This window comes from Pagrus pagrus (assembly GCF_965226575.1).
Source record: "Pagrus pagrus genome assembly, chromosome: 12".
NCBI lineage: Eukaryota > Metazoa > Chordata > Actinopteri > Spariformes > Sparidae > Pagrus > Pagrus pagrus.
The window spans coordinates 5512397-5535780 of NC_140196.1; the positions used below are offsets into that span (position 1 = coordinate 5512397).

Consider the following 23384-nt stretch of genomic DNA (forward strand, 5'->3'; position numbering starts at 1 on the left):
AACTAAGACGAGCTTAATTGCCTTGTTCACGCATCGTTAAACACACTTCATTTGAACTCGACGTGAACTAAATAAAACTCATCAAAACAGGCTTTCCACAATCACCTCTGGTTTGGTTGAAATAAATCCTCAATTCACAGAGTAAGATGTGAAAATATTCCGGGTCTACACACCGTTTGCAGCTGCTGCTGATGCCCGACTCTCTCTCGCTCTTTCGGCACTTCATGCCTCTCTCGTCCCCTGCTGTGTCTTCTTGTCCCCGGAGTTAAAGTCCCGGTCAGAGTGACTGTAAATCACCTCTGTACTGTAACTCTATCCCCTGTCTTCAAGTCACATCTGTCAGTCCGCCAGCTGTGTTCACAGGGAGGCGGCTGAGCCCTGCTGGTCCCATCAGCTAATGGGACCACATAGCACCACGGCTAACTGAGCTAACTTGCTAATGGAAGCTAATTGCTGAAACAAGGAGAATAGCGAGCAGCACTTGGTGGTTATTCTGTCCCCTATAGTTTTGAGCTACCTTTGGATTCTGTCCATCTCTTCCAAATAACACTTTTAAACAAGCCGAGGAGCTTAATATCACACGCCGACACTTTCCCTTAATCTGTGGTAAGAGGATTAGTAGTCGATTCAAAAGTACAGAGAGAAAAATAGTTAGCATTTTTGACAGGTGTGCTGATTTAATCTGGATCCATGCGCGGACATGATCTGACAGACTGAAGTATTCTGCGCTCGAGGTGAGGAAATTGTCCAATATCCTGCTGCCAGAACCTGTAGAGATTTTTTTTTTTTGTTTGGAAAAAAAGAAATCTCACTGCCGTCACATAATCGAAAATTCCTGGTGTTATATATCTCTTTTATACAGGAGAGTGGCTCTAGGGAAATATTTGGTCCATTCAAGGGGAAAGGGGGTGGGGGGAGGAGAAATGACAGGGAGATGGAGCGACGAGGAAAGCAGGGGAGATATGGAAACGATGGAGCAGATGATAAGAAGCTCATTATTCTGCTTCTATATTTGGCTCCACATCCTCCTCTCTTACTAACAGTGGAGACCTCCTCCATGTAGGCCCGGGTCCTACTGATATCTGTCGCCTGCACGCCTGTCTGTCTATCTGTGTGTGTGTGTGTGTGCGTGTGTGCGCGCTCCTCGTCAGTACTTCTGTGGTTGTCATGGCAACATTAGATCGCCTAGCATATGAGGGTGTTTTCAGTGAGGTTGATGTATAATGAGCCAAGGTCTTTTGTTTTCAGAAGGAGATGTTCATCGGGTTGACCTTTACCCCCCAGCAGAGCCGATCGGCAGATTGAATATATGAGGCTGTCTCCTCTGCTGCGTCGAGTTTGACTCGGCTCTCTGGTTTGCGACGCCTCTCCCGTCATCACCGCGAGGTCTGCCTTCGTTTGACTCGCCAGCACAAAACTGAAAGGCATTAACTTTGCGCTCGGAGTGTTTGAATGTTCACTGACAACTTTTGTCTCTGCCTGTAGGAGAGAGAAGGCCGAGTTGGTTACATGCACACAATAATTTGATTAACAGTCCTTATTTGGATTCGATTGCTTAAGATGTGTAAAGATCTATATTCATATTAACACACAATGGAGTGGGGCTTCAACTAATGATTATTGTTCATTATGGATTCAGAAAGAGAAAAGTCCCCACAACAAGTTCTCAGAGCCTGAGATGTTGTCGGCAAACCACAAAGATATTGAATTTATAATGATAGAAAACAAAGAAAAGCAGCAAATCCTCACATTTGAGAAGTTTGAACCAGCAAATATTACAATATATATCCCCAAATAAATGACTTACTACTACCAAAACTGTTGCCAATGCTTCCTTTTGGAAATTATTCACCTTATTAGAAGATGAGAAGATTGACACCACTATGATATCTGTTTGTCTTTTTCCGTAGAGGAAACACTGCTGGTCTGTTGTGCACACGGCGCTGCAAAGATGAGCAGTCAGACAGGTTTTAAACACGCTTTTATCTGCTCATCTGAACCACTTATTTGAAAATGTAAATAAAAGTGAACTTTGAGTTTATTACAGACTGTCTGCTGTTCACGGCTGGTGCGCTGCAGAGCTGCTTCCTCGTTTGACAAACAAATTGAACCATAATAATAAATAAGTCCCAGATGAAGAGGAAATTAGCCTTGTAGCCGATAGAGTTGCCAAATAGGAGGTATTATAGCGGTCAACCGGAGTTCCCTAAGCAAATGTCGCCTTTAATTTTCGCCATAAACAAAGTCAGACTGGCAGATCAAGCACTTCCAAGGCTTGGATGGGATTTTGTCGGTTGAATTATCAGTACAAAAAGATGAGTCTGGCTCTTTAATTAAAAAGTGATACAAGTCTGTGCCCATAGAAATGAAAGGACAGGAGTAAACAACTGCTCCATGGTGTAATTCTGTGAGGAACATTCAATCACTGAGCTTGATTTTCTGTTGAGTATGCAACTAATAGCTAAATATAGCAGTCAAAATCAGTGGCAGGATTGGTGATCCGCCGGTGGGCTTCCTGTCAATATCATAATGTGTAATAGACACAGGCAGGCACTCTGTGAATGAGCTGTTGAGTGTGGGAGAGTATTAGAGAGGTCATGACAGAGACAGGCAGACAGACGGACAGAGAGTGACACCTGCAGAGGGCTGCTAATCCCAAACTAAAGTAGATTACTGTAGCAGCCTGGTGCTCCCTCCCAGTCTGCCCGGAGGAAATGGAGCTGCCATAAGCCGCTAAGTTGCTGTGGGCTGAGAAACTGCTGGCCGCGCTGCTGTGTTGACCAGAACGCTGCTCGATATCGCTCAGCTCCACTCTGAACTCCTCGCCTCCTCTTTGACCCGGCTGTCGTCTCCTATGTGTCACTTAAACTACTCTGCTGAGCCCTGCTGTTGGACAAGGTCTGTCTGTGTGGCTGCTGTCACTCTGGTCTATTACAGTGTGTGTGTGTGTGTGTGTGTCTGAGCTTTTAAATTTCCCACATTGTATTTTCGTCATGCCCATATTGACAAAATCTCATTTTGACAAACTCATTTTCAATTCCGATGTCTTTCCTCTTTACCAGACACTGCACACTGGCTGCTAATCACAATTTAGCATTAATTGCAAAAATACCCCTTTTATATGTTTATTCTTATCACAAATATATAATGAAATACAGGTTTGGTTTAAAAAATTTGTAGGTTTTAATCTAAAATGAATATATACTTCAAACAACTCTTGTTGAGCTGAATTTTCTGTGAAAATCATCAAAAAATCATAATATAGTAAAACTAAATACTACATTGAAAACCTCAGATTAATGTGAATTTACATTTTTCTTGGAAAAAGTACAAGAAATCACTCCAATTTGACAATTTAATTTGGCCACATGGACTTTTCATGCAAGATGACCTGTTTTCAGTGTGTATTCCAACAATACTCAATCAAAAGCTATGGGTGTAAATCGAAAGTTTCATCAAGTTTGTTATGTCGATTCTTATCACAAATATAAAAAAGTCTGCCAGGATATGATTTCGATTCGACACGGGCCTGCGATCGTCATGAGGCGATATCATATGCCCATTTAACACAATCGGTTACATTTATATGAACTCACAAAAGCAACTAAAATATGATTCGACAGTTTTATTACTGAACTCTTCAGTGGAAATATTTTATCAATGGTTCCAGAAATTTAAATGGAAAACAATCTGTTCTTTTTAATGAGAAGAAAGCACTGTTTAGAAAAGAGTCGCAAACATGGAAGCAAACAATGACACAGACGTGCCTGCGGAATTTCAAAATAAAGGCGTATCTTAACCATTAGCGCTGATACGAATCAATGTTCTCACTTTGCATCGATGCTATTGAATTATTGATTATTGAATCTATATATCGATCCGGATCGATGTATCATTACAGCCCGACAATATACACGGGTGAGAGATTTTTAATTGGGGTGTTGCCCTTGTTTATCCTTTTTACTAAAACTATGTCTGCACACTCACTTCATATGGGATGCAAATTTTCTGAATCTTAAAGGGACCATTTGGAGTAGTTGACCACTAGTAGCATTATAGAGCAATGTATTGATGAGTGAGTGCCACTGATTGAACAGTTTAGCGGTGATGACGCACTAAGAAACAAAGCAACACGCCATTAAAGGCATGAAAGAAGAAGGCTGCGAGCTAGCAAACACGTTTTCATGAGCATGTTTTCAAAACAATCAAATGTTAGCCCGCAGGGATAAACACAGAATGTTTGGGTGAAAAACAGTGAATGAAAACAGAAGAAAACCCTGCAGGGCACCTTCAACCCTATGAGTAGATACTTAATGAAAATTAGTTATTCTAACTTCTAAATTTCATCTGCTTTCACAGCTTGCTACTTGTTTGATAAATACCCGACTTTATTTTTGGTCGTGATCTTCACTTTACAGTCTGAATGTTTATTATCTGACGATATTTCCTCCAGCTGTTCAGTCTCACAGGATGTGGGAGGCTGCAGGTGTTCCAGGCTCGAATTATAGGTATAAACGATGTTTCACGATGACGCGGTTACACCTCTGTTTTGCTGAGTTTCACATAAAGACACAGAAATGTTGACTCGACGGGCGAGACAGATGACAATAACACACACATCAAACTTTGGGGGGCGAAGACCTCTCTGTGGGTGCCGGCGTCATTGTCGTCACGCAGTGTGACAACAGAACAGAGTGCATGTCACCTCGTGTGACAAGGCTAATATCAAGTTTTGTAAATGGGTCTGTTTGCTCAGCGTGACATGCGGTAAATGGAAAATGTGAAACTCGGGGGTTGATGGCAACTTGAAATGCTGGTGTAGCAGACAGGTTTTTCTTTACCTACTGCGACAGTGTTTCTGAATGCACTACAGCACAGAGATGAGGGAAAAGGCAGTAAGGAAAGTAAATGTGGGTTGAGTAAGTAAAGGGAGTCTGTATGTTTACTGATATTTGTACGTTTACTGTGTCTGTGTCTGTGTGTGGTGCCTGTTGTTTACGTTTTTGACTGACCTTGCACCTTTGGCCCCGGGTGTCTACATAAACACATGAGATAAAAACACGGTCATGAACACTGGGGAAGGTGCGCTGTGTGGTGACAATTTGTTTTTTTTCTTCTGTAGTTTCTTTCAATATAAAAACAAGTCCCCATCTACTTCAGTTGTTTTGGAGAACGCTGTTTTGTTGTGAAGCTCCAGAAATGTTTTGTAGGCTACGCAACTTAACCTGACTTTGCATCAGCACGGCGGAGAACAGATAATGACTGCATTTTCAATTTTTGGGTGAACTTCTCCTTTAATCCATACTCCTTTGCCTGTCTGTTAAACAGCTTGTTTTTCTGTGCACATGTGTAGATGTATGTTGAAACTGTCTGCACCAACCTACCTTTGTCTGTCCTGTTCTTTAATCTGATCGTCTGTCTGCTTGACTCTGACCTGAGGTCATGACTCAGATTTCAAAACAGGAGGTTGATTCACTAGAAAAACAGTGCAAATATTGTACACATATCGTGTCACAGTAGCCTCGTCCTTGTGGGCTGGAAGCACACACCTCACGTATGGCTAGCAGATGTGTCTGCACTTGACTGGTGTGATGAGAGGATGTTTGATATGTGTCACTGTGGTTTTCTTTCCTCCCCCATTTCCTGTAGTATCTCAGGTGTTGTCAGACCTTGAAGTGAAATGAAAGATAAGCTGCTTTCATAGTGTGACGTGTTCATTCATGTGTATCATGTTGACAATAAAAGGTCTGGAATGCCATGAGCCATAAAAAAAAACAAGTGAAAAGTCTGTAAAACAGCACATATTGGAGAGGCGGCAGTATGCTACAAGCAATCTGATACCGAGGACATGTTGTGTTTTCTGTCCCTGTGGTAATCTGCTGTATATTGCAATATATGGCAGTAATGTTCTTATTCTTGCAGCCTGAGCACGAGCTAACGTTACAGTGCAGCTTTGAGGTGACACTTATGACTTCTGGCCTTGCAGGTTGTCCAGTAAAACTGATTTACCAATATTACTTTTCTGCTACTGAGGCCTTAACTTTTTAGCTGTTTTGTGGTAAAAAGCACAGCTTTCTCTTTAGCCGTGCTGTGTTTCAGCACAGTGCATCTCAAACCTAAATGCATGTGTCAGCGCTCATGTGTCTGCAGCTCTAATGTAATCAGCGCTTCAGAGTGATGATCTTAAATCTGTTGAGATTCTGCACATGTTGTCCAAGCCACTTTAATTGAAGGATTTGCCCTTTGTAAGACATTTAATTGACAAATGATACAGCAATGTAATGAGTGTCTGCAATCAGAGGGCAGATTTGTTCGCCTTTCCCGGCCTTGGCGGGTGGGAGACAGCCGCCTATCACAGGCCGATCTGTGCGTGTGTGTTAATGATTTAGGGTCTCTGTGGGACACTGAGAGGAGGACTTGGCACGTGGCAACGAGAGGTCAGCAGTGACAGACGCAGACCAGCAGATGTTGGAGAACAGAGGGGGGAGGAGGGACGGTGGAGGGAGGGGAGACCCGAGGAAGAGGATTGGCTGCGGGGACAATTTTTGTGAGGAGAGGAGTGGCAAGGGAGGTGCTGGACTGATTGATGGATGGATGAGCAGAGATGGAGGCAATGGGGAAGAGAGGGAGGAGAGGGTAGAGGTGAAGGGCTGGAGGGAGGAAGGTGAGAAAGAGGCCATCAGGCAGCTATAAGAAGAAAGAAATGAGCCGTGCAGAGACGTGAAATCAACTAAGATAAATTTGTAACTGCTCTGAAGGGGATCATTTTGATAATTTGATGTGAAGAGAAAAAGCTGACATGACTCAAGTGGAGTACAAAAGCTGAACAACAGTGTAAAGTTGACTAAAGCAGTCCGACGACGTTGGTGCATATCGCAAACTTTTATCATTTAAGTTTTCAGAAGTGCGTGTGAAGACGTTTCCTTCATCACACTGTGTACTGTAGAGTGAGGCACAGACATGAAACCAAACCAGAGACAGTATAAATGTCTGAGTCTGAGAGAGAGAGAGAAAACTCCATGCGTGCTGCACAAAGTGAGACTGTGACTCACTTAGAGAGCTTTCCCATAATGAAACAAGACATGGAGGGGTTGTGTTTTAATGGAGAGAGAGAAAGAGAGAGAGAGAGAGAGAGAGAGAGGGAGACGGAAATGAAAGCAGCAGATCGCTGTCCGTCCCTCCTGCTGCCTCCATTTGCCATCATTGATTGTGCAGCCAGGCTGAATTAATGCCTACCTGCTGTACTCGGATGGCCAGCATCTGTACCGATGTGTGTGTGTGTGTGTGTGTGTGTGTGTAGAGGAAAGGAGTGGAGTGGCTTTGTGCTTCAGAGAGCCTTTCCTTTGTGTTCACACAGTACGACAGCTGAATGTTGGTGTTCTCTTCTTATGAACGTCCTTACAGGCAAAGACAGATGAGGACCTTGTGATGTGAGGACATTTTTCAGCAGGCATGGCTCCTTTTATTATTAGGGGGTCTTCTAGGGTGAGGACTGAGGGTTGAGATCTAATCTACGGATTAGAATTAAGATTAGATTTGGATTTGATTTAGTTAAATTAAGGTTAGTTTAAGGTTAAGATGGGTTTAGAGTAGGATTAGATATTGGCATACATTTTCTGAAATGGCAAAATGTCTACCATGCATTATTACCTTAAACCCATTTTACACAGTCCTTTCAAGGTGGCAGTGTTGTACTTTATTCCACCCTGACGAACACAAAATGGGTCTTTGTTCTGTCTTCAAGCCGGGAGGTAGTGCCAAACCGACATCTGTGTGGAGGGAACCAGCAGGACGGGACAGGGGTGTAATGTTTTGAAGACGTGTTAAGTGTGCAACTCACCACCGGAGGATTTTTAAAAGCAGCTCGCAGCAATTAGCAGCCGACTGAAAGACGAAGAGCAGCAACCGATTCTTTTCTATTCTGTGTCTGATTACACAAACAGGCGTGCCCGCGTATCACTCACCAGTGTTATTGTTGTTAAAGCAATGTCGCTGCTCAGCTGTGTTAAAAGTCACAGCTCTTCTGCTTTCAGAGCGCCGGCCTGCGATCTAAAATCCCACCGCTGTATCTACGTTGTATCTACGCAAAGCTGCCGTAAATGACAGTGGTATTGGATGATCTCTGTTTAAGAGGAACTATAGAGTAGGTTTTTTTTTTAACATACTGAGTTTCTGAGAACTCTTGAGATTTCCTGAGGGATCATCAGGAGATTCAAAAAAAGAGAAACAGGTCAGTCACTCAGGGGAAGGCAAGTGTGCTAAATAGGAAAGTAGCTGAGCCACACCCAGAGGGGAGAGCAGAGTTGCCTCGCAAGATAAATATCTTAAACTCAGAGATGAAAATGGGCGATGGAGAGAGTACAGATGATGTAAAAACTATGTAAGGCGGGGCTTTTTTGTTGCATTGGAAACCCTTCTGGAAACCTTACCAGGCTTTAGCAACAGCAACACAAAAAACATTTTAGGGGAAGAATTTGGAGGGATTTTTGAAAGTTATGACTCCATGGCTGATGATGCTTGATCCCAGTTGAGACTTTGATTTAAAGAAAGAGCTCAACGTGTTGGGAAATACAGTTATTTGCTTTAGAACTGAGATTTAGATGAGAAGATTGATACCGCTCTCATGTCTGCATGCTAAATATGAAGCTATGCCAGGTGGTGCTTAGCTTAGCATAGCATAAAGACTGGAAACAGGGAAAACGGTTTGCCAAAGGTAACAGAATCTGCCTCCCAGCACCTCTAAAGCTCACTTATTGACATGGTAAATCTCTTTTGTTTAATCTTATAAAAGCCCGAGTGTGAAGAGGGCACGTTGTGGTTTTAAGGGGGGTTTTGTGAGGGACTATTTCTTGACCAGATGCAGTGGCTTCTTGACGTCAAGACTCCAAGAAACACTCCCCCTGGCCAGGAAATAGTCGAGCACATTACCCCCGTAAAACACAAATAGGCATAGATGTTCTCATCTTAGTCTCGGTGAGAAAGTGAATAAGCGTATTTCCCAAACTATTCCTGTAAATTTCATGCGAAAGCAGTTTAAGGTCAGAGTAGAAAACCAGGGTCCCCACAACTACATAGATATTAATGTATGTGAAAACAACAGCTGATCGACTTCCCCCTTCTATTTCCTCATCCAAATGCTCTTTCTCTCAACCATCTGTACATGTAATTCTACCATCTACCGTTTCTCTTTTCTCTTTCTCTGCCTCTAACTGTCCTCACCCTTCACCCCCGAGGCGGCACGTTTCAGACCCCTCGTTCCTCCCACTTCCTTTCTTCTCCTCCGCCGTCCACCCGTCCGACCGTCCATCCATCCATCCCTCCCTCTCTGTCAGTCCTTCTCCCCTGGGCCGTGTGGACAGTTGGATGGCTTTGTGTTTGACACGTGTGTTGGCAGGAGCCGGCGCGCGCACACACATACACACGCACACGTACACACCCACAAATGCACACACACACACACACTTCCAGTTTCTATTGTCAGTAAGCTGCTCAGCTGTGAGGCCCCTAGCCCTAATTCTGTGTGTTTGTGTGTGTGTGTGTGTGTAGGGTAAGGACAGGGTCCCCATTGTCCTGCAGATTAACTCAAACACACACACACACACACACACACACACACACACACACACACACACACACACACACACACATGCACTCTCCCTTGGCCCCATGGGGTCCCTTAAGTGTGAATGTGCCTTGAGGCAGAAAATCAGGGGGCAATTTACAGCAGGGTCCTTTGGAGAAGATGGGGGATGCACCGCAGGCTCAGTCCTACGTTTGAGGCTTTAAAGTCAAACTGTATCTTTGGTTCTTCGTTCGGGATAAGAGAGGTGAGTCTGAACGCTTTTATTAGACAGTGCAGGAGTGTAATGCATGCTAGTGGTGATTTATGCAGAGGAGTGTAGGGACAGTTTACAGAGTGACGACACGGATGGTGAAACTGTGAAATATTCTGTATATTTACTTTATCAGGGAACATCCGCCTTTACATGCAGCGTGCTTTGCCGTGATGCTGGACAACACAATCAATTTTAGTGATCACTGGTTTGAAGCAAAGCCTCCCCGAAACTAAAACCCGGAAAAGCTTCTAATCCAGCAGAATTAGGGGGCTGAGTGTGTGGGTTCGTATTTTACATGCAAATTAAACTGTAAATTATCAGCAGCAAAATAATGAGCTGAGCCCTCATATACTCGCAAAGTCAACCTGTCTGTGGGCACACTGTCTGTACAGCTGAGCCTTCGCTATCAGTGCAGCATCGCTGGGTCTTGTCTCTTTGTCATATTACGGAGGCAGACTCCTACAATCCTCCTCAAGGACTTAGAAGGAAAAACACTTAATTGGCCTTTGTGGGGGAATTGATGGGTTATTGCATCAAACAGGATTATAAAATATATAAGTGTCAGGATTACAGCAATTAAACTAGTTTATACACAGACAATCAGAATTTAAGCACGAAAATCCTAAACATAAACCTGGACTTGGCCTCGCAGCAACGTGTTTCGTGGAAACAGGGCCTCAGATTCTCCCCCACATTTCTAAGCTCACTTCAAAGCCCCCTCCTCCCTCTACCTGTGTGTATTATGTCAAGCATACAGTGACTGCTTACATTCAAAACCACTGACCTACATCGGCTGTCGAGAATAACGGCGGTTCAGTTCGGAGGTTGAGCTCGGTGTGTGTGCGCACATGCATGAACTGGGGCAAAGGTAATATGTCTAACCCATATGTCTGCTTCAGGTGATCCACAGCCGCCAGTGTGTGTTTGTTCGGATCTGCTTGTTTCCTCTTTCTCAACTCTCAGTCTGAATGAGGCCAATTGACTGGCTTTGACGTGTGCACAAATCATGTGTGTGTGTGTGTGTGTGTGTGTTCCTGTACCTGTCTGTGTGTTTTTGAACGTTTGTGTTGCAAAGTGCATCTTTAGATTTTTTACGAACCTGTTTCACCTTTGTTTAACGTCTCCACAAGTTGTCTGGTGGTACCACAGACTGTACTTCAATTTAAGGTCACGACCCACTTTTCGTCCTACGTCCACTCTTCAGGGTCGTTGATCTCGACTTCCTGGATTTTATTTCAAGTCTCCCCACCGACGCAGCCCCACATGTTGTTTCAACAGCAGCCAGCAGCTAGTTAGCTTCCCTTATCATAAAATCCACCTACTAGCACTTATAAAGCTCAATTATTTACACAACATATCATGTTTGTGTAATATGTACAAAATCTGAAGCAGAAAAAGCACATAACCCCCTATAAAATGCCTTTTTTAAAAAGTTTGTTTGTCTTTTGTATTGATTATACAGAACTGGCAGGTTCAGCTCAGCTAAGCTAACCTAGCTGTAGCTTCACATTTAACAGATAGATACAATGGTATCAATCAGGGATACACGAGATATATATAGGACTGAATTATTGGCCCAGTATTGGGAAATTTTATTCTCGGCTCCGTATCAGTCTTGGTGAAATCTCACTGATACGTAAATAGAGCCTAAGCCAAAATGCTTTCGTTCTGTGCACAGCATCTACAAACTCTGATACAGTTGGTTGAAAGTTAGTTGGCAATCCACCAATAAACACAGAGAGGAAGAAGCAGAAGACCTGGGTAGACCAGAGAGCCAAATATGTTCACAGAGGAAGAAAAAAGTCAACGAGCTTTCGCACAATTTTTCTCTGAGCTGTGGAATATTAAATCATCCATCTTTGCTCACTACATCTTAGACTTTTTACCCTCAGATGTGCATAAACTACAGGATGTGAACTTTGAAATGTGTAAATGTTAACATTTCTGTTTTCTTATCGTTGTTTGACATGAGAAGCAGGTAAATATCGGTATCGGCTGAAAAAGATCCGTATCGTGCATCAAACTCTAAAGCTCATGCAACTCTCCACCAGAAAGCAAATAAGCATAACTCCTAAAATGTCGACCTTCCTTGCTTTAACTCTGTGATGTACATTTGTGTATGCATGTGTGTCCTGCCACTCCTTTACTGCGTTACATTTGAATGCCTCTGCAGACATGTGATGTAATGATACGGCGATGATATAGTGGGAACGGTGGTGTTGTGGGGAGTTTGGTTCCCCGGTGGTCCCCGCAGCCCTGGGAAAAAGGAAGTCTGTACAGGAAGTGAGCCGGCTGGGCCTCAGTCCTGCATGACTGCGGACACTGTAGTCTGCCCCATGTATGTGTAAGTGTGCACAAGCCTGTACACACACACACACACACACAAACACACACATACGTCCTCCTATAAGAGGGAGTTAATGTTCATGTGTGTGTAAGTGCATCAGCATGTTGGTGCAGTTTGTCTTTGAATGCCACACGGAGGTGTAAAGTTCTGGTAAGTGACAGATAAAGACGCCACATGATGGCGTTCTTCCAGACTCTTCCTTCACTTCCCCGACTTTGTGAATGACTGATGTAGCTGCGGGAAAAAGGCTCCGACAACTGAAGGCCGATAAATGGACTTAGTCATCACATCAGCTCGGAGCCAAGTTATGCAGTAATGTGGGCAGATACACGACGTGATGACAGGAAGGAACAGGGAGCGATGGAGCAGAACAAAGCCGAGCAGGTCCTCACCCAGACAGAACTGGATGTGATGTGTTAACGGCAGGAATGTAGGAGAAAAAAAAAACACTTTGAACTTTTTTTTCTCCTCCTGATGGTTTTCTGTGATATTTGTAGTTTTTGGACTAAATAAACTTGCGGTCAACGTGTCATCACTGGCATTTTTCAACTTGCTGACCAAAATGTGCACATCCTCCACTCGTGCCGTGCATGTGGCACGTGCAGGGGTGTGTGTTTATGTGAACATGTGTGTTGGTGTGCGCCTCCAACAGAGGGAGAGGCGGGGGTTGGTTTGGTTGGCTGGCTCGGTGTGAGCTCTTTGTAAGAAGAAGAAGGGAGGGAGGTGAACCGGGTGTTTCTCTCAGCTGCCTGCTGGTCTGGTTGCTGTTGGTAACTTTGCTTGATGAGATCAGAGGGGATCGGCTTTCAGCCCTTCATGTCTCTCTCTCTCTCTCTCTCTCTCTCTCCCCGCTCTCTGCCCTCCTCACTCGCTCGGAAAGACTGAAGTGGAACTGAAACTGGAGTGGCGTTGCGAAGTCTGTAGTTGTCAGAGGAGAACGTCGTGACGCCGCTGCCTTGGAAACACTCTTAAGAGTTGGAGCGCAAGTGTGTTGGGGGAAGGTGGTGGTGGGGGAGTGTGAGGAAGAAGTGATAGCCTTGGGACAGATAAGCTCCAGGGAAGGGAAAGAGGGAGGGAACAAGGGAGGGGAGGAGGAGGAGAGAGGTGGGCAGCTCTCTGAGGAAAGAGGGAGTCTCTCTCTTTCTGTCTCGGTGCGACTTGCCGGCTGCTGGTCTCTTCTGCCTCCTGTCTGCTCGGGTTCTCTCTCTCTCTCGCTGTGCCGGCGGCTGGCTGGAGGAGTTTAGCTGTGTTTTGGCTGCCTGTCTGGATTTGAACATGGACTGAGGAGCTACACGCAGCGAGACATGAGAAGAGCCGCTGGAGATTCACTGTAAGTGTCCTGATCTGTGGTGCTGTCTACAAGGTGTTGTGTGTCATCGCTGAAATATGTCTCACTGAAAGAGGTTGTTGCTATTTCAGGAGTGTGTGTGTGTGTGTGTGCGGAAGAAATAGTGTAGCTGTGGCAAATTGATGCAGGGATGTACAATGCATGCCTGAGGGTTAAAAGTGGCTTTTTCATTGTGTTTGCATTAAACAAGATGAGCCCACACACTGCTGCTGCTGCTGCTGCTGCTGCTGCTGTTAACCTTCTGACGATACGCTCAACATTTTCTTCTCCCGTGGATGCTACCGTGCACTCAGCCTCTCCTGCCTCCCTCTCTCCCCCCTCTCTTGCTTATCTTCTGTCGCCTTTAATTCTCTTAATGGTCTCGAGGCCCCAGCTGGCCAGCTGGGATACCCCAGTGTGTAAATGTGTGTGTGTGTGTGAGTGTGTGTGTGCTTTTGTTAAGCAGAGATACAGAGTTGAGAGTCCTGGGATAAGCTACCCTAGGATTTCCCCCCGCTCACATACAATAATAGGATAGATCCTGCTTTCTATTTTTAAACACACTGTTTGTCTATATGTCACAAACACCCCTAATCTGACGCCTTGCTCTGCACCGCCTGCAGTAGCTTTTCTCACAGTGTGCTGCGCTTTGGTGTATTTGTGTGGTCCATCCTGGGATAGAGAGATAGGAGCTCTCTTTTCTGACTTTATCCTTTTGTTTTGTCAGCTGCTGACCTCCGTTTCTTTCTTTCTCTCTGTCCCTTCCATTGTTTGTGTTCTCTTTATTTCTGCCAAATCCGTACAGCCGTCCTCCACCGCAGCCTCTGCCTGCTTTTTATAGTCAGACCCTCGATTTGAGTAACCTCTCTTTTCCTGCGCTTTTTGTTTGTCAAATGAAACTCTCCCTCTCTCTCTCTTCATTTTCTGCCTGTGTCCGGCTGCAGTTTGAGAACAGCGTCGAGGTTGCTCAGTGTCACTGTGCTTGTGTGGATGTACTTTTTTCCCTGTCCAATGTCCTGGCACAGCAGCCTTTGTTCCACTTAGCACAGAGCAATTTTGGAGAGCACCACTGTGAGAGAGACAAGTGCGCCGGTCATTAAACGTGTGCATCTGTGTGTGTGTGTGTGTCTGTGTGGGTGTGTGTGAACTGCTTAATCGATTTAATGTCAGAAACAAGTGAAAATGCTCTTCTCAGGTTAAGGAAAGTTTATATGACAGCGATGCTGTGTGGGTCTAGAAGTGTCTTGGTCAGTTGGATGGATTGACATGATGTTATACAGACGTTCATGGTGCCAAGCAAGGTCAGATTCTTATTAGTATAAAACTTTATTTTTAAACCAAATACCTGGAAAATTAATTATGTTCCTGTACTTTGTGAATAGGTTAGCATGCTGAGCTAAGATGTTGTACATCAGACCTATTCAAAATGTGGCCCTTTAACAACCTCATTCCGGCCCTTTGCTCATTTTGTTAGTCGGCTAATTGGCCCATTCATTAATTACGCCTGTTGATTAGCACAAAAATACAGAAGCCCTAAGCAATCATGGGTCAGACATATTATTTGCTCCGTTATCCCGTGGTAACAAGTTCAATTTAATTTGTTTTCTTGAGATCACAAACTATTTATGCCATTATCACAGAATAACAAATGTTGTTTTCCTGAGATAATTTTCTCGAGTACTCGAGGAGACAAACCTTAACTAATGACAGTTTAGGGTATTTACAGGAATCTAACTGACAACCTACTTTACTACTTAAATAAATAAAAAGGTAAATTCCAAGCTCTGCAGGTCAGACATCAGGAATGTGAAAGTCTGGCCCTTCTGTACTTTTTTTTGTTTTTTTATTTCAAATCTGGCCCTTCTACAAAAGTAGTTGAATAGTACACGATAACCTTTCTACAAGCTTGTTGGCTGTTGGCTGTAGTTGTCGCGGTGTGTTCAAGTGCAGCTTTCTGGCCGAGACACAGGCGAAGTGAGGCGACACCAGTTCATCGATGTCAGTTTGACGTCTTTGGGCCTTTTTGTCTTGTTGCTTACCAAATAACTAAATCCATCAGTTATCAGAATCCTCTGCCATTTGACTCATAAATAAATCAACTCATCATTTCAGCTCTACAGAGAGCGCTAAAGTCTCCCTCTGTCAAGTAAAATTAAAACCATCCCCCGAAACCAACCAAAAATTAGTGGACCAGATGCTGTTTTAGACGTGATTCCATCATGACGACGTTCGAAAAAAAATAAAAAGAGAGATTCACGGCTTGTGACTCATGTGGGTGTGACACGTTTCATCACACTCTTGTGCAAGCGGTTTGGATGTTAAATGAGCGAGGCAGGCAGCAGTGCGTCATATTCAGGCAGACTTTGATTCAGTTTCATTACTGCTGCGGTTGTGAATCTGCCACCTGAATCTACTGCTACCCCGGAGAGCTTTATGGATGGCACCGCCGAGGCTTTCTGTGTGTGTGTGTGCGTGTCCGCATGTGTGTGCGCGCGAGAGAGAGATGAATAGGTTTTGCGTAGGTGTCCGTAAAGGAGTGCTCAATCACTGTAGCACTAATAGTCTTCCCTTAGGGCACCATGGATTTTAAGGTGTCACAGCAGAGGTGAGGAAATATAAGAACTTAGTAGCAGCGTCTTCCCCATTTAAATCTGTCTGTTTCCAAGGTATTTTATTATTTTTAGGCGTCTGTTTAGTTTCAATTCCTAGATCACGAAAGAATCAAGTTCAGCATTTAAGTAAAAAAAGAGCGAGGGAGTTTTTCGGAGGAATTTTTTCATTTCAAGAGACGAGCAGATTAATATGAGCAGAGGAGGAGGATGTGGGAGAGGGAACATGATTCATTAGGGAGACGATGACTGGAGTTACTTTGAGTTCAGACAATGATGGAAGAAAGAAAGTAGGAGAGAGAGAGAGAGAGAGACAGCTTCTCTGACTGAAGAGGGAATACACAAAAGTGATGCATCAGGGAAATTTCACTGAAGGCAACCATCAGCTTGTGTGCGTAAAGGTCATTTCTTCCACAATACATGCATAGTCAATTTTCTCCTTGTGCGATGGGGGGGGGGGCTGTGTGCGCGCCACTGAGCATGTGTACTAGCATGCAGCTGCGTGTGGATTCGCCTGTGGTGGGTGTTTTGCAGACCCCGCTTTTCCTGCGTGCTGAGCTCGCATTGATTGCCACATGGTAGACGCCGGGGCATTTGGTGGCAGGCCTGAGATAATTTGTACCAATTGATAGTGTGTCAGCTCTGCTGTAGTCTCCGTGGATTTACTGGTACAGTAGGCAGAGAGAAAGAGAGGCGGGCAGGGAGATGGGAGACAGAGATAAATGGAGAGGGGAAGAAAGTCGAGAGAAATGTAGAAGAAGAAAGTTCAGTAAGGGCGAGGAAAATGTTCCCACCCTGTGCCAACACCAGTGTTTCTGATTACATTTACAGGAAAAGATGTTTATCGATGACAGTTAATATTTGCAGAGCGCTTGCTGTACTTTGATCTTTAACATGAGTTCACACATCCATTAAATATGTCCACTGATCCCAACAACTGTAGGTGACGTCCACAGAGCAGTTGTAATCTTTTAACGCTCACGTTAAGTACATGCTGTTTGTCATGTTAGCTTCTCATTAAGGCTAGCTTGGCCTAGTTTAGACAAATTAGCACCAGCTAATGCCTTCATGGCACCCCATGACTGTTTGGCGATGCTGGGGCTCTGTGTAGTCGCCCTTTCAGCGGATTTCAGTTTGTACAACCGTGTCCAGGTGTCGAGTGCGGTCAAGTCGGGCGGCGATTACTCCAGTTTTTAAGGTACATACTGATCCCCAGTTTCCACAGGGCGAATCTGCGTCACGCTCCAGCCCTGACATGGCCAACTGGAACCGATCGCGGCCATTCTAGACGATGCCTGTAGTTGTAGTTGTTGCAGGCGTGCCAAGGTGCAGTTCAGCGGCAGCCAATGAGCAGCTCTCCGCTCTGCTCAGCAGAGAATATGCGCCGAGATTACGGCGACCGTCTTAAGCTGCATGGACCCGATTGAGCCAGGCAGGAAGTCAAACATATAGGTCACTTTTCAAATGAAAAACACCCCGTGCAGACTCTTTAACACTCAAAACAGACAAACAATGAAACCAGTTCACTACGTGGCCTTCTCACCTGTGGCGTGGAAAATGTGTCGCACATGCAACGTCACGTAGACGTGCCCAGGGGAGTCAAGCGGTGGCTCTGTGCTGCTAAACGCTGCAGACACCTTCAGTTTATAATTGTGTGCCCACACACGATGTAACACTGGTAACAGTGACCACAGCAACAAGAATAGTGGAGGGGAAAAAGGATAGATAACAGTGTGTGTTAGGAAACAGGGAAGATAAAAAAGTCACACCTCCAGACAGTGATGAAAGAGGAGCGATATTTCCTTCTACAACTGCCTAATAAGTCCTGAGACGTGTGCATGAGTGGACCTCTTCTTCTCATCGGCTGCGAGATAAGTCTAAAGTCCCAGTCTGGAGTTTGACAACCTGCGAGGAGCCAGACGGTACAGTTTATGTCTAGCTCTGGCATCTCCAGCTACCCCGGGATTCCCTCAGTAGGAATGAATGTCAGCAATGCGAAGAGGATGGTAGTTTGTTTAATCTAGTGGGTACAGCTGTTGCTATGAAGAGTTATAATATAAATGTGTGTGTCTGTTTTCCTGCGTGTGTTTTCATGTGAGCGCTGTATTTATACACTCCCCTCAGGAGTGGAAAATGGAAGAAGTGACCACTTTGTGAATCATTTTTCGGACGTCATAGGAATGAGGCAAAGTCGCTGTAATTTAGCATGACAGCGAAGGTTCACATGAGGTCGGAGTGGATTTAAATCAGTTATATAATGGTGATAAAAAGTGCTGTGGTCAAGGTTTAGGCCCTGAATGAAAGTCTTTGAGTTAAAAGGAGTGAGCAACACAACAATATGTCTGGCCTCGGCCTGTTCTCAAACTTTTTCTTAGCGCTCTGCCGCTCTCCGTGATGAGTTTCGAGCTTGACCAGCGTATCAGTGAGTGAGCAGTTTTTAAATTGACACTCTAATTCTGCTCTTAAATCAGAATTCACTGCGACTAGTATAATTCAAGTTCAGCGACCCATGAAAGGCGAGTCACAATGTGCATTTTGCAGCCTGCCTGCTGACTTATTTTAAATACCGACACGTAGTTTTACCCCCAGAAAAAGACAGACGCCTCAATATTTCAGGAGGAAGCCGCTGAATTTTCTCATGTGATAACCGAAACAGAAACAGACGCATGCAATGTTTTAATTGCAGTTTTGTTAAATGTTTCATTGCATGTCTTGCCAAATAAATGTCCCCAGTCGCGTATTAAGTGAGGAGAAGGAACATTTCTTCAAAGAATAGTTTGACACTTTGGGGAATACACTTATTTTCTTTGTATCTTCAGACAGATAGGCCAGCAGTCCCTCCTGTTTCCAGTCTTTATGCTTAAGCTGCTGGCTGGAGCCTTAAACTGAACAGACACATATGAGAGCGTTATCGATCTCCTCATCTAACTCTCATTAAGAGAGTTTCCCAAAATATCAAACTATTCCTTCACGATATCTTTAAATTATTCATTTACAGATAACAAGATGTGACCGCCATGCAAACCCCCATTGTCTCCATGCATTAGTGGTGCAAGACAACAGCTGTTTGTGCTGCTGTCACAGTGTGTGCAGGTGGCTGGGATGATAACTCGTGGACAAGCTGATCTAGGGCGACGCACACGCGCACATGAGCCACACACTCTCAGGCCAGGCGATGATGCATGAACAGCAGGAAGGCTGAGTGACCCGGATCCTGTGTGGCCTTGTGGGTCCCAGGTTGTCTGTGATTGACCCTCTCTCAGACACACGAGCCATCACACACGTACAGTAAATCTTGTTTTTGGAGCACCTTGTTTTGCCGGGTGGTTACAGCGCACGCAGCAACTGCTGTCAGTTCGATTCCAGCTGGCGACCCAATGCAGATAATGATTATGGATGAACTACAAGGTATTTATTAGCCATTTGAAAAGTATTTTACACATCAGCTGCATCTTTATGATAAAAAAGTTGTTTTATAAATTGTTTTTAAACCGTTTCATTGTTTGTTAACAGTGAAAAAAACATTAAAAGTGCACTATATTGTTTTTTAATCAGAAGAGAAAGATCTTCATCCAGTGATTTTTCATCCTTAAACAAACTAAATAAACAAACTCTCTTTGTTTTCATGACTGAATACATTTCATACTGTTTTTCTAGCTTCAAACAGTGTTCTGAGGACCTTATTTCCCTCTGAGAACAGCTTGTTTATTCAGTTATGGGGGAAAAATACTTATTTCTGAGTTTGTATTAGTACCTGATTAATATTCTAAATATTAATCTTTTCCAAAAACTACATAGTGCCCCTTAAACTAAAGTTTAATTTACTATAAATTAAGTGGCCTCCCCCCCTTTCCCTGTCTTCCTCTTCACTGTGGCTGTCCAGTAAAGGCAAATAAAGGCCAAACTGATACTGTAAATGCTTCTTTATTTAGCATTACTTGGGAAACTTGTTGTCTGTTAGTCATATGTTGATATTAACGATGGTGCTTTGGATCTTGACGTGATTTCTGTGGAAAAGCCCACAGAGGTATGCAGCCTGTTCTCTGAAGGGCGAAGCGGTATGACTGAAAGGTTCCTGTATGTGTGTGTCTGTCTGTATATGTGTATATATATGTGTGTGTGTGTGTGTGTGTGTGTCTTCAAAGCCTGTCTGCCCAGTAAGAGCTGGTTAGACAGTTTTAGATGAAAACACAGTCTGAGGCGCACAAACACACGCACGCACACACACACACACATAGACACTGTGTCCTCCTCTCATACAATGTTACACACACACAGACACACACACACCGCCTTCACATGCCTTTTAGTGAGTGGAGCTTGTTAGTTGTGCAGCAGGAGAAGCCAGATGAAGACAGCCCACACACCAGGTGCTCGCTGCTGTCTGTCCGTCCGTCCTCTCATCTCATCCCTCTCCACTTTTTTTGACAAGGCTCTCAGAAAACTTTCTGTTTTAATGTAACTTGTCGGCTCCGTTTCGTCTCAGATTCACTGACCTTTGTGCTGCACCTCTCTCAAGCCAGTTTATTTCTTTTATAGTCTGCCAAGTGTACTCATTTGCTCTTCATGCTCCCAGTCTCTCTCCTTATCCTTCGGTCTCTTCATCCGTCCGCTGACGAACTTTGATATTTACAAAGCGATAACGACCTCAAAATCACATCAGAGCTGAAACAATTAGTCAAGACATTGATTCTAGTGAAGCTTAAAGGTAACGTGTAATTTTGGAGCAGTGTTTTAAGTATGTGTCCCTATTTGGTTTTGCTTATGGCATTACACATTCCTGTCATTGGTTTTGTGTTATTAGGCGAAGTAGGTGGGAGCAGTAGCACGTCAAGTAATGTAGCAATGCGCCAAGAAAGGCAGCTGAGAAGATTTTTAGCAGGGAGGCAAGGATGTGAACGATTTAAAATATTAAAATGACCTTTTCAAAAGTTTAATGAGGAAGAAAATGCACTCGATATGCGCTTGTTACATGTCAAACCTTTGGCTTTGTTAGAATGAGATGTTTCTGACATTTTAACGTCTCACTTGGGGCTGCAACTAATGATTATCATCTGTTGAATGTTTTCTCAATTAATCAAGTAGGTGTTCGGTCTATAAAATGGTGAAAAATGTTGATCAGTGTTTGCCAAAGCTCAAAAATATTCAGTTGGATGTTTTAAAGAACTGAAGAAACCAGAAAATATTCACATTTAAGAAGCTGGAATCAGAAAATATTTGACTTTCATTTCTTGAAAAATAACTCAAAATGACATGAAAGTTGACAACTAAGTAAAAATGAAACAGTCAGCATTGTTAATTCTCCTAATTCTGCACTCCTAATTTTTAGTTGCAGCTCTAAATCGTTGCATCACTTGCATGTGTGTGTGTGTTTGCACCATGCGGTCCTCTGTCCCATCCTTACCTGTCTGACCCCGCTGAAAGTACAGAAAAGGGGAGGGGGGGACGACTGTGGTTGGTCCTAAATGAGTTGGCTGCAGAAGAAGAGAGAGATGGAGGGAAAGTAAACAACAGATGGCTGAAACATGTTGCCGCTATTCGCAGCAGCAGACGCTGCGCCAGCCCACCGCCAGCCTCTTGAGAGGTTACTACGCAACGGCGACCGTGACGACACGGGGTCAGAGATCAAGTGCCTCCTTGATGACAGCCCATAATGCCAGATTGTCATCCACATGCTGTGCCTGACTGGGCCAGCTGAGACGCACACACTGAGAGTTTGTACAGTGTTAAATAGTGTTTTCTTTGGCTGAAGTTTGGCAGCGACGACTCTGGATTCTTCCATGCAGCGTCCACCCTTAACCCACCTGCCAGCCGCGATGACACACACTGGGGCAGCTGTCTGTGCGTCTGAGTGTGAGTGTGTGTGTGTGTGTGTGTGTGTGTGTCCCAGCACTGAACCCTCTCATGCTGAGGAGTGAACTGAGTGGTGGCACACATTGGCTGCCAGCTGCCATGACCTCATTCACAGCCAGAGAGACAGAAAAGAGAAAGACGGAGAATGGGAAAACGCAAGTGGCCAAAATGAGACGGACGTGTGTGTGTGTGTGTGTGTGTGCGTGTGCGTGTGCGTGTGTGTGTGTGTGGAGGGCATATGAATTTCACACAGAATTACACCATGACCTCACTCTGTGGTGTGGCGGCTGACTGGTTTGGTGAGAATATTTGTGCCTGTGTCATCAGTCTGTGGTTAAAAATAAAAACACTGTATGTCATTTATATTAACGTTGCAGTGCAGAGACATACAAACGGCGGCCTCTGTGAAATTAAATGTATTTTCGGCTCAATATTACCGCCTTTCCACTTCACGTTGAATCGTGTATAGATTTAGACACATGGTTATAAAGTACAGAGAGCAGCACAGCGGGCTTCAACCCTCTACGTATTTTTTCTTATACTTGCAGTGTTGACACATAAATAGACTGAGGCGTGAGACACTTTTACCAGAAGAAGCGTCAGTTAGGCTCAGTACACATAAATGGGTTGCTTGTGGTGCGTGAGGTAAAGACGTGCGGCTGATGGATGAGACACACAGAGAGTTGTGTCATCCACTTCCCTGTCTGCCCGAGGTGTGACTGACTCTTTTTCCTGTTAACAGGAAGCACCAGCTGCTGTTCCTGGAAGAGATCGTTACGTCAGTTGTACCACACTGAGGTGTCTGTGTGTGTGTGTGTGTGTGTGTGTGTGTGTGTGTGTGTGTGTGTGTGTGTGTGTGTGAGATATCATCTTTGGGGGAAGTGTTGAAGAGTAATGATTGTTAAAAGAGGCACTATGTAGTTTTGGAGAAGAAATTCAAACTCAGAAATAATAATATTTATTTTTGCCATAAGTGAATAAACAAGCTGCTCTCAGAGGAATATAAGGTCACCAGAACAGTGTTTGAGGCTAGAAAGGTGGCAGGGTCCGCCACATATAAACAAAGTAAAACAATGTGAGATTGTGTTGTTCTTGGTTGGTCAGTTTGTTTATTCAGTCATGAAAACAAAGAGAGTTTATTTATTCAGGTTGTTAAGGCATAAAAAAAAAAACAGTCAATAATTAAAATTACCTCCCAAAAACTACACAGTGTAACAAAATTGAATAAAATTACATTTTACTTGCAGAAGTGACTCTACCATGGTAATTTAGGTAAACTTTGTAGGCTATATTTATGTAATTATGAAACTTCGAGTTTCTGATCCGTCATTTCTAACAAAAGTCAAAGTAAAATCAGCTGAAACTTCATAAAAAACTGAACTAAACTAAAAATCTCCCTCCCACACTGGAAT

General features: G+C 44.0%; 1 protein-coding gene across 4 annotated transcripts in view; it reads left to right on the top strand.

Moving 5' to 3' along the window:
* LOC311267074 (SPRY domain-containing SOCS box protein 4-like) overlaps window positions 1–23384 on the top strand; it is an 82748-nt gene that overhangs the window by 20648 nt on the left and 38716 nt on the right. The window contains exon 1 of one of the 4 annotated variants that reach the window (XM_084369913.1): window positions 13315–13513. The exons of the other annotated variants lie outside the window; for them this stretch is intronic. The gene's annotated coding sequence lies outside the window, so the exon portion shown is untranslated. Of the gene's footprint in view, window positions 1–13314; window positions 13514–23384 lie in introns of those variants that run through there. 4 annotated transcript variants of the gene reach the window in all.